This window comes from Galeopterus variegatus, unplaced genomic scaffold, assembly GCF_000696425.1.
Source record: "Galeopterus variegatus unplaced genomic scaffold, G_variegatus-3.0.2 Scaffold8500, whole genome shotgun sequence".
In the NCBI taxonomy this organism is placed as follows: Eukaryota; Metazoa; Chordata; class Mammalia; order Dermoptera; family Cynocephalidae; genus Galeopterus; species Galeopterus variegatus.
Genome location: NW_007734611.1, coordinates 60,612 through 72,193, shown reverse-complemented (window position 1 = coordinate 72,193; position 11,582 = coordinate 60,612). Strand labels below are relative to the sequence as shown.

The 11,582-nt window shown below is 43.4% G+C and overlaps 1 long non-coding RNA gene across 1 annotated transcript; it reads right to left on the bottom strand.

Annotated features, from left to right (window-relative positions):
* Nucleotides 1–267: 267 nt before the first annotated feature.
* Nucleotides 268–11,331, bottom strand: LOC103608507. The gene is made up of 4 exons (XR_552065.1): nt 11,146–11,331; nt 10,678–10,748; nt 5,926–6,077; nt 268–585 (listed from the first exon to the last, which is right to left on the bottom strand). It is a non-coding gene; the product is annotated as an uncharacterized LOC103608507 (long non-coding RNA).
* Between the last annotated feature and the right edge of the window lie 251 nt (nt 11,332–11,582).

Sequence of the window (11,582 nt, the reverse complement as noted above, 5' to 3'; positions counted from 1 at the left end):
AGGCAATATGCAAATACATGTGAATCACATGCAAATCTGTTGTGCAGTTCAGAATCCTGGGAATGCTTTTATACTAGGACAGAAACACCATTCTCAGCTTTATTTTGCTTGCTGGGGCTTGGAGCAGGGGAGAAGTTCAGAGACTGGGTGTCGAAGGACAGACAGGATGACAGAAGTAAAGAGTTCTTGATGTGGCTCACCCTCCACCAGAGAGTAGGCCTGGATTTACCCACCACATTTTCTATATCACTGAATTTCCAGAGCAGGTTTGATGTTACTGTTATAATTTATTGTCACCCAACAATTTGGGTAATGGGTGTTCTGATTTGGGACTTGGAAATCCAGTTGCTGCAGTCATAGGTGTCGTCTTCATGCCACTAAGATCCCAGGTGGGGACAACCCAAGTGGTGCCTCACAGCCCATCCTAGATGTTGGGCAATTACCCAAAGTCAGAGGCCAAATCATCCTCAGATACCATTTGGCCCAACGTCCTCATTTGACAGTTGGGCAAACTGAGGCCCAGTGGCCCATGTCATGATGACATGACAATTAGTTGGTGGCTCCATAGACGTAAGAACTTGGGCTCTGTGAATAGAGAAGATAGAAGTAAGAACTTGGTCCAGGAATAGAGAAGATAGAACCATGTTTTTTGAAGGCTTTATAATCTTATAAATAATAATATAATACAATAATATAATAATATAATCTTATAAAGCTAATAGTGGAGGACGGGGGCCATGTGGTCTGACCTTGAGCTCTGAAATGATATGTAACTTGGATCAGCCACTTAGTTGATGTGTGGACTTGGGAATTTACCTAACCTTGCTTAACCTCAGCCCTCATCTTTAAAGCAGAGAGGGAAATAGCGCCTACTTCAAGGGGTTGTGTAAGTATTAAAGGAGATAATGCACAGAACCTGGCACAGACAAAATGCTTAATAAATGTTGGCTATTGTTATCACTCCAGTGCAGACATCCAAGGGCTTGAATAGCTTGCCAAGAAATCAGTCCTGAGGGGGCCTGTCCTTAAGCCAAACCTCCTTCCTGCCAGCTCCTCTCTTCCAGGCCTGGGCCCCCATGCTGCCCAAGTCCTCCCCTCCCTTTCCAAGTAAGAGACAATCATGACCATTTTAGTATCCAGCTCCATGCATGGATCTTTCCAGTGGAGTAGGAGGTTATTCACTAGAAATGAAATTGCAAAGGGGTAAAGGGAATTGGGAAAGAAATGAGAATGGGAAGGGAAAGGAGAGCTATTAACGGTATTCCTTTCCTCTGTTACGGCAATACCAGATCATGCAATAAAGCCTTTATAAGCACAGGGAATGTGAAGGACAATCACCAGCACACCTTTCCTCCAGAGAAGTCACACTGGTAGCAAAATGAATGTCTGTTACTTTCCTCTTGCCTCACATAAGTCATTGGACACTGTGGGTTAGTGCACGAGTTTGTTCTTTTCCTCCATGACCAGTGAAACCATGTCCCATAGAAGTTGGTTTAAGTGGCATTCTAACCATGGACTCTCTGCTTGGTACTGTACAAAGATAATTAATATTTATAAAGATGACCCTGATTCAACAAAGAAAGATCAAATAACGTTCAATGCAGTTTTCATGAGAAATACATTTGATTATGTCTGAGTCTCTGAAAATTGGCCATACATCTTTAGTGTGTATTAAACAGAACATCCCATTTCTGGCCATATTGGAAAATACAATTCACTCTCTCTTAACTCCAGAGCTGCAATTTTCCTTTTGAGTTTTGATTTATCTTCTTGCAAAATATGTGCCTAAAAGGATAACAGGATAAATTTTTCCCTAGACATGATTTGTTTTGCAGAGTGTATCCCTGATACTGGACACCTGCCGCAGTTGGATGTCCTGGATGCTGGCGGTCTGAGGTTCTGACATTGGATTTCAAACCCCAAAGCACAGTGGACCTTCCTCTTGGCTGCAGAGAAGTCACCATCTTCTTCTTCTTCTTCTTCTTTTTTTTCCTGGACATTGTAGCTGACCCCCCAGAGATGAGGACAAACAAAATGTATTCTGTCTTTCCCAAGACTGCTGCATCAGCATATATTTTCCATTTAAAGCTTTTAAGTATTGGACTTATACATTTATGAACACCCCCAGTGGGCTGTTATGGTTTGGTTTAGTCCCCAAGAAAACCGGCATTAAAATAGACCTTTTCCCAGCAATAATAATCTCATTTATGATAAATTATTCTATTCTCAGTACCTTTGAGACACATGAGAGCTTTTATGTAATAAAGAAGCCATTTACTTCCAAATATTCTAATGCATGTTTCCATATTTTTCTCATTTTTGATGCAAGGGCCATTGACAGTATTGTAAGAGAATGTCTTTTAAAAGCAAATTTACGGCAGATGTTGCAGTGGGACGGATGGCAGTGTGTGTCACTGCAGAGCTATACTGCTGAAAGGAGCAGGGCAGAGACATTCTAATTCTCATTTATGTGCATAAAAGAGTAACCTCTACAGAGAAAGAGGCTGTTATTGGGGAAATTGATAAGATATAGGAGACCTGGCTTCAATGTGGGCTCCATCCTTTGATTTACTGCGTGTACTTAGTTATTGCTCTGTCTCATACGCAACGTCTGAAATGTAGAGGTGTGGGGGACAGACATTGGAAAAGGCCATTGACAACTACTAGAGAAAAGAGAGTAAATCAGAGCCTTATGTATTCACTGGAAAGACAGGCTGTTTCAAAATGGCAAAGAGTCATGTAGAATGGCTTTTGCCAGAAGTTTGGCTATTTTAGTTTCCTAAGCATTCATTTTCAGAGCCGCTCACTGGATGGATGTTTTCTCTCTGAAAAGCCACCGTGATGGTGGTTCTTGACTGGGAAAGTGGTGGCAGGGTCTGGAAGAGGGGACAGTGTCAGAATCAAAATACGTATGTCCTTGGTTCTGTGATTTTAACTTATGCTGACTCTTGGGGCAAAAAAGCTTTTTGAGAAACCTCCTCAGGTCTGTGCTTCTGATATGCTTCCTGATTAAGAGCCACTGCATTAGCACGGGATGAGCTTCAACCTCAGTCATATGTCCTTACAAGAGACGTGAAAATGTGTCCTTGACATGAACAGAACGGCACTTCTAGAATAAGAAGCCTACTCTTCATGGATATCTTACTCACATTCTTTTAATAAAATGCTCTGTGCATTTTATGGACATTAACACTGTCCGTGTGTAAGAGAAAGTCATTGTCAGTGGGTCAAGCTGGCCCAAAGTCACCCTCTGGATAAACGATGAAATGGTGGGGTGAAGTCTATGAAATCTATAAAACTAGTTTTCGTTCTGTACAGATGGACTGTTTTGGCTTTGGGGATGTTGCCTAACTTACTCTAAATATGGCATCTAGTTCTCCCCAGTCCTTTCCAAGAGCATGGAAAAGGGAAAACAAATATAACAACATAAGTATGCAGGGATGCACCAGTGTGAAGATGATTTCATGAAAACCAAAGCTAGAAGGAAAGAGTAACACGTGCGTTGCCCTCCTGCTGTGTGCCAGGCGCTGTGTTATATGTTTACACTATTGGAATGGAGACCTCTAACAGGGAATGAGATGGCGATAAGGGAAAGATGACCAGGAGAAAAGCCAGACTCAAAAGGGAATCCATTTTGCATTTTCCAACCTTGAGATTTCAAAAAGTGAGTAAGGATTTTATCACTAGTAAAATCTAGTATTTGCTGCACCTTTACAGAGTGTCCCTTGGTGTACTGTTTTACACCAGTCAACTCATCTAACCCTATGAAAAACGCTATTAGGCAGGCATTATTATTATACTGTGGTACAGGTGTAGAAACCAAGCCTTGGAGAGTTTAAATAACTTGTTAGATTTTCACAACTGCTGAGCGATGGAGCTGTGCTTGAAGCTGAAGAGTCTAGGTCTTCCTAGGTAGACTATGGTCTACGCTGCTTGACAGCTCAAAATGCTCCACAGGCTTTGTAACTCAGAGAGTTTGGAGAAAAGACAAGGGATTGGGATGGGTCCCAATCAAATTACTTGGTGTTATTTTCAGAACAGTCTGGGAGCTGGGACCACATGGAAGGTAGATGAAGACAGGTAGCTGGGAGTTCAAAGTTCACATTTGGGTGGCTGGGCAAGAAATCCCAGTATGATGTAGCTATCGAGAGTGTGCCTGGGTGTGAATCCCAGCTAGACCACTTCCTAACTGTGAATTCATGGACACAGTTTCTCCAGCTGTAAAATGTGAAGTGGGTCCATACTCGGAGCTGCCTCAAAGAGTTGTGAGAATTCAATGAGACGTATGGAAAGTGCTCAGTAAGTACACGTGGTGAGCCCAGCAATAAATACAGCATTGGTGTTATTACAGTAGAGGAGTTTTAGCAGAAGCTCTGAAGTCTGGCTCCCACCACCCACGTTGCTGCCTATCCCCCATAAGTACAGTGTGCAGAGTGTATGAAATGTCGAAGCAATCACAAGCAAGCCAACTTTGCCCTAAGGGAGAAAGAAGAGGTGGGAAGGAAAAGTGTCGTGACTTTGGCCTCCTTCCTCTGGAGGTGAGAGGGTGCTGAGATCCCCGAGGACATCTCCTGGATACTTACCAGTGTAAGATGATGGGGTCAGTTAGACCTCCCTTTGTTCATAGTAAAGACAGAGCACCTTTCTGGAGAGGAGGACTCTCCCCCAGGACACCACAATGTGGGCACTGCACCGGTGGTCTGGCATGGTAGGGAGGCCCGGCAACGTACCCAAGAACCACCTGTCCCAGATGCCCGGTGGGCTGGAACAGCACAAAGGGTACATGCAAGATTGAAGAGCCTCTGCTCATTGTGACAAAGGAGTGGCATGGCCACTGCAGGTCACAGAGGATGGGAACACAGGCAGCTTCTTGGAGCTTCTTGAGTAGAAACTTCTATTTGCACTTCATCTACCCCACTGCCCTGTCTTTAGAAGGGATGTTTGGAAGCCAAAGATACTTGAGGGTGGTTTTCTTAGATTTGGTGCCTCTCCTAGGAGGTCCTTCTCTGAAAGTCAGGCCAAGATGACCACTGGGAAGTGAATTTTATTATGGCCAGTGGGAGTCTAGGGAGCCATGAGAATGAGAGCACTGGGCTGTTTCATGGCACCATGAAAGAGTCAGGTCGGGTTCATCTTGGGTTGGAACTAAGGAAAAAGGGAGTTTGGGGTCAGACCTTTGGAAGGTGGTCTCCCCTTTCTTCCTGTTTCTCAATCACAGATCAGATGTTACAGACAGCCTAGACTCTGAGCAGAGGAAAGCAGGCCCCTGCATTTACTGGCAAGAACTATAACATCCCACGGAAGAAGAGATTCTGTATCACAACAGGGAGTCACAAATTAGTCAAAGACTTGGAATGGTTTCCTGATAAATGAAATGTAATCAATTATAGTGACTTCTTTTGGGGATTTTATTATCTTGTTCCTTCCTCTTTATTTACTTTGGATGGCCACTTGGGCCAAGTGTGAAGTTGTTGATCTCACCCCAACAGCCTAGAATACATGAGCACATCTGCAGCTGGACACAGCACTCAATGACCAGATGTAGAGTGTGGTGCTAAGTGAACCAAACAGCTAAAGAGACAGGATCTGGCAACAATCTAGCCATTAGAAAGTGATTTTTTTTAAATGACATTTAAAAAAAGAGATAGGACAACACTAAATGTTGAAGCAACTACAACTCTCCTGTGTGGCTGGTGGGAATGTCAATATATACAAGCACTTTAGAAATCTGTTTGGCAGTATCTCCTAAGGTTGAACACATGAATACCTTATGTCCCAGCAATTTCACTGCTATGAATATATCTGACAGCAATATATACACATGTGCACCAGGAGATATGTACAAGAAGGCTCATAGCCCCACTATTCAAAAAGCCAATACACAGGCACCTCTTTTGCACAGCTTCAAAATCCTCTTGGCCTCACCTTTGCTACAGCAACTAATTTCATGCAGGCTTTGGTTTCTTGCAAGTGCAATCAGCAATGGCTTGCCTAGAGCCTGCACCATGCACATCTAATTTCTTGCAATGCAGCTTCTCTGACTTGGGATTCCCCAGAAAAACTCATGCACATGCAACCTGGAAGAACAGGAAAATTTACACTAGTAAACAATTGCTGTTGACCAATGGGGGACAGGAGCCAATGGACGATGGATAAATGTTTCCACTTTCTGTTCCCCTTGGTGAGCAGTTCTGAAATGCATGGCTCAGAAGATGCTGGCAGGATCAAGCACCATTGACTGTAGTGGTGGGTAACTTAATAACACACTCATATTTAGGCTTTCTTTCTATTCCCATTTCACTCTCCCTATCCTGTATGACTGCTTCCTAGGAAAACACTTCCAAATAAACTGTTGGGCATACTTTTGTTTCTTGCTTTCCTTTTGAGGGAACCCAAGCTAAGATAGCTCAAATTTGGAAACAACCCAGCAGTAGAAGGAATAAATAAAATGCAAAATATTCATAGAAAGAAATGTTGAATTCAACTGTTCAAAAAATGAATGAGGGCCAGCCCGGTGGCGCACTGGAGAGTGCACCGCTTGGGAGTGCGGCGGCGCTCCCGCCGAGGGTTCGGATCCCATGTGGAGACCGGTTCCCGCTCACTGGCTGAGCGTGGTGCGGGCACGAAACCAAGGGTTGCGATCCCGTTGCCGGTCCCCGGTGTGGGCGCAACACCAAGGGTTGCGATCCCGTTACCGGTCAGTAAAAAAAACAAAAAAAAAAGGAAAAAAAAAAAGAGAATGAATCTCACAAATATAATAATGTTAAATCAAAGAAGCTAGACATAACATAATATATACTCTACATTTCATTTATATGAAGCTCAAAAGCAGGCAAAAAAATCATAGTGTTAGAAGTCAGGAGAATGGTTACCTTTGGGAAGGAAGAAGGGGGTAGGGACAGGGAGAGGTTATGAGGGGAGCTTTTAAGTGTACTGTGAAAATTCTATTTCTTGAACTGGATAGTATTGTTAGATTGTGTTCTCTGTGTGATAATCCATTGAGCTGAGCTTTTCAATTTTGAACAATTATGTGATAGTTCAATTAAACATGTTTTAAATTAGCTTAAAATCAAGAGATCATGGTGACTATTTTCCCTTGCTCAACCACAATTGCAAGCTTGCTTGAGAGAGAACACCACACCACTTATATACATAGTCCATTGCAGGGTATGCAAACTCCAGCTTCTTACCTAGCCAGGCAGGTGCCATAGATAAGTGAAGATGGCCCAGGGGGCTATGTTTTTCTAAACAGGGTAGGTCTTCCTCAGTTCCAGCTGGTGGTGTGCTGATAAACTGGCACTCCAAAAAAACAAGCAAGTGAGCAATTGAAAGAGGGAGGGAGGAAGAAGGAAGGAAAGATGGAAGAGAGGGTGGAAGGGAGGGAAGGGAAGAGAATGCAAGGAGAAATGAAAGCCATGATGTACAGTGTTTGCCAATTCCTGTGGTGTAAATAATCCCACTGTGGCTGATTTTAAGCCACCGATTGTTTACCAAGTGGCTGACAACATTTCTGAACCTCTTACAATGGGCTGGCCAATTATAAGAGGTCACTGACCCCAGCATCCCAGCTACTCTAGTCAATAGTTGCTATGCGTGAAAATGGTCCCAGTGTCCCCATCTTGAAATTTTTCAAGAGAAGCAAGAAATCTGGATTTTCATGTGAAAACTCCTGATCTTTAAGTCATATAGACTAATTCAAATTTTTCAAAAACACTTAAACAAACCAAGAAAAAAAAATCCTGCTGGATTTGGCCTATAAGATGCCAGTTCTTGACCTCTGTTCTACAGACGAAACTTTTCAAGGAGAGTCTCTCAGCTTCACTGACGAAGTGTAGCTTTTTGCATACATGGAATGAAGGACTTCATCTGCATGGCTGTATGGTGCAATGAACTGAGTCTTAACTGCTGTATTAGTCCATTTCTGTTGCTTATAACAAAATACCAGAAACTGGGTGACTTATAAAGAAACACGAAATTTATTGCTTACAGTTTCTGAGGCTGGGAAATCCAAAGTCCATCTGGTGTTGGTGACAGTGACCCAGGGGTCTCACATTGCAAGATGGTGGAAGCAGAGAGAGCAGAGAGAGAGAGACAGACAGACAGACTCTTTGTGCTCCCCTTTTAAAGCCCTCAGAACCATGCCCCTGACCACCATTTTTAACACATTCACTAGGGCGCGGTCCTACAGTCTAATCACCTGTCTAAGCCTCCACTTTTCTATTACCATAATAGGATTTCCCACCCTCTAAAAGTCACAGTGGGGCTAAGTTTCTAATACACAAAACCTGGGGGACACAATTCAAGCTTCAGTGAGTTTTGGGGGGACATATCAACTACAACTGGGGATTAGGTAAATTACTTACCTGTGCCTCAGTTTCCTCATACGTATTAGGATACCTTATGAAGAAGTTCCCCTCCTTTCAGAACTTCCAGGATTATGTAAGGATCACAAAGCATGTCAGGCAATTCTTTTACGACTGGACAAACTGTGCAGCATGGCAGGAGGATTCAGGGGTGCTGGGTCACTGGACAGAGATTCCCAGTTTGAAGATGGCTGCTTTTTCTCTTTCTACTCTCTTCATTCATCAAAGAGAAGCTGCGACTTTACCCCAAGCCATTGTTCTGATGAAGTCCACTTGCCTCCTGGAGAAGTCCAGTCCTGATGCTTCGTAGCCCTTCGACTTCTTGATTTCTGGAGGAGAACACTTTGTTGAAAGGAAGCATAGCAGAGCAGGAAGACTTCGGTCCTGGAGTTTGTTAGACCTGGGCTTGTGGTGTGGCTCTGCTACTCATTAACTAGGAATTTCAACCTCACTTTCCTCACAGGAGTTCCTACCTCACAGGGATTGTGACAAGAAGCATCAACTGTTCCAAGCATCTCCTACAGTCTTTGCATGTAGTGTCAAACGATTGTTAATTACCATTATCCTCATTGTGATTTATCAAGGCATCTAAATAGAGAGGGGCTGGAGGGCCAACATCCCAGATATTCATTAAAATTTGATCTTATGTCTCCTTGTATTAAATTTGGTCCCCTTAACTCTGTTATTTTAGAGATTCAGCCAGAGTTAATATTTCTGCAAGATCCAGACAAGTCTGGAGATGGCGATTTCGATTTAATCCGAATTTGTGGGGTCAGGAATGCTCCCAGAGAGATGCCGCTATGTATTCTGCTGGAGAAAATTCACATACCAGGAGAAGAAATTCAAACTTTGAATATGTGAGGAGGCAATTAGGTAACTTAATCTGTGCTATTAATTAATTTAAAAATAATATGTATAAGTTCCCTAAAGACAGAATAGGTAACTATATATCAGTGTCTGAGGTGAAAGGAAGAATCAGTAATACTGATCTTGTTTTTACTTAAAAACTTGATATTTTGCTCATAGCTTGTATTAATTTTGATTTTTAAAATTTTGCATTAAAATCTTATTTGCTTTGATTACAGGATTCCTCCCACTTATGTGCAGGGGATACATTCCAAGACCCCAGTGGCTGCCTGAAACTGCGGCTGGTACCGAATCCTATCTGTACCATGCACGGGTTTCTTCTTCTTCATGGTTACACGGGTAGAAGATTGGTTCTTACTGTAGATATCAGCAACCTCAGTACATGACTTTTTTCTTTCCTTGTGAAATTGAGAACTTCCACCTTTTCACTTAAAGGAAGCACTTTATAGTTTCTCTTTGGCATATCCATATTGCCAACATCACTACTCTTGCCCTTTGGGGCCATTATTAACTAAAACGAGGGTCACTTGAGCACAAGCACTGCGACAGATGATCTGATAACTGCGAGGGCTACTAATGGAGGGGAGAGGGAGCGTCCACACTCTGGACAGAGTGGGAAGGTGTGAGATTTTATCACGCTACTCGGAACCGCACACAATTTAAAATTTATGAATTGCTTGTTTCTAGAAGTTTCCATTTAATATTTTTGGAGCATGGTTGCCCATGGGTAACTGAAATAACGGCAAGCACAGCCGCAGGGAGAGGAGACTACCGGGCAGCATCTCTCAGCCCTTTAGTCTTGCACTTGTCTGTCTCAGCCGAGACCCGGCTCCGCTCAGTCCTGAGTGTGCCCTAAGCAGCAGCCTCTTAGTGCGTGTTTTTGATCATTTCTAGTTGGATTCAACAAAGAATATGACTTAAGTCTCCTCACATTGGCAGGTTTTGCAGTGAAGAAAGCCTAGTTGTAATTTTAATCTGGGTGTAATAAATAGCTTGATACATACCAGATTTCTCTGATGCTTTGTTTCTTTGATTTTAAAACAAGAATAATCACATTAGTACTTTTTTTGTGCAAGGCTTGAATACCTAAATGCTTTCTAAAAGTTACACGAAAATATTCATTTTAACCACTGAGTTTTTCAGCATCCCCTATAAGTACAAGGAATATTAGTAAGAGCCCTTGGTAGCAAACAACAGAATTCACTGTAACTACCTCGGTTGTATTCACCAGACTACATTGGTTGTTAACAGCATACCTGGGAGGGCTACATAGTTAGGCTTGGAGGCTACTCAGCTAGGCTCAATACTCTAATTATTGCTCCAGGAGAGACTCTGTTGTCCCAGCACAGCAGGGGAAGTGCCACTGAAACCACCACAGCCTCTGCCTCTGCACACCAAGTGTCTCTCTGTCACCCTCATCAGCATTCTTCCACTCAGCACGCCTTACTCTGCACAGCTCTCTTCCAAATCGAAGTCCTCGAGTAAATCTGAGAAGGCCGGGCGCATGCCCATGTCCAGCTGCAAAGGAATTTGGAAAAGTGAGTTTCCGGCTCCTTCCTGAGAAAGTGGGATTCATAAATCTAGAAATCTTCAAACAGAGGAAGGGTACTGAAAAAGTGCTGGGCAGCTAGATGGCATGACGCATGTCCACTGCAATGGGTGGCTTTGGAGGCTCAGGCACAGCCACTGACATGTGTGTAAACACGGGAACAAGGGACTCAATGTACCTTGGAGAATCACCTCCCTCTTCCCTGAAAGCACATTCAGCACATTCAGTCTTGAAGCCACCCCTTTTCCCTGCCCCTCCTGGGAGAGAATTTGGAAGCAAAAGTGTTTGTGAGAACTCAGGCTGAGATACTCACTCCTGGTGTCCCCATCATTTACTTAAACCCTTCGATTTCCCCCATTTCCTTACCGTAATCTGGTAATAACATGACTGCCCTGCCCCACGGGATGCTCTCTGGGCTCATTAAGTCTGGAAATGCTTGGGAAATGCGTCTGCTGAGGCCTGCAGCCAACTGTCATCATTATCATCAGTTTACAGATACTCTTCCAGGCAGCAAAATATTCTCAAGTTTGAAAATCCTGGCCCTAGCCCATCCCTTTCCTTCAATCTTACCTAGGCTGGCTACATTCTCTGCGGAGGTCACCAAAACTCCAAATTCATGTCCTGTCTCTCTCTTTTATAGATTACCAGGGCCTAGGGCATCAGCACGAGGAGGTGTGCTGTGCAATGAAGCAGTGAATTCCCCGGGAACATTTCGTCCTCTGCACTGATCTAGCTTGAGCTGTCTGCAGCTTTTCTCCTACTTCAGCTTGAGACCGGTGTGCTGGACTGGAAGAGTATCTGTA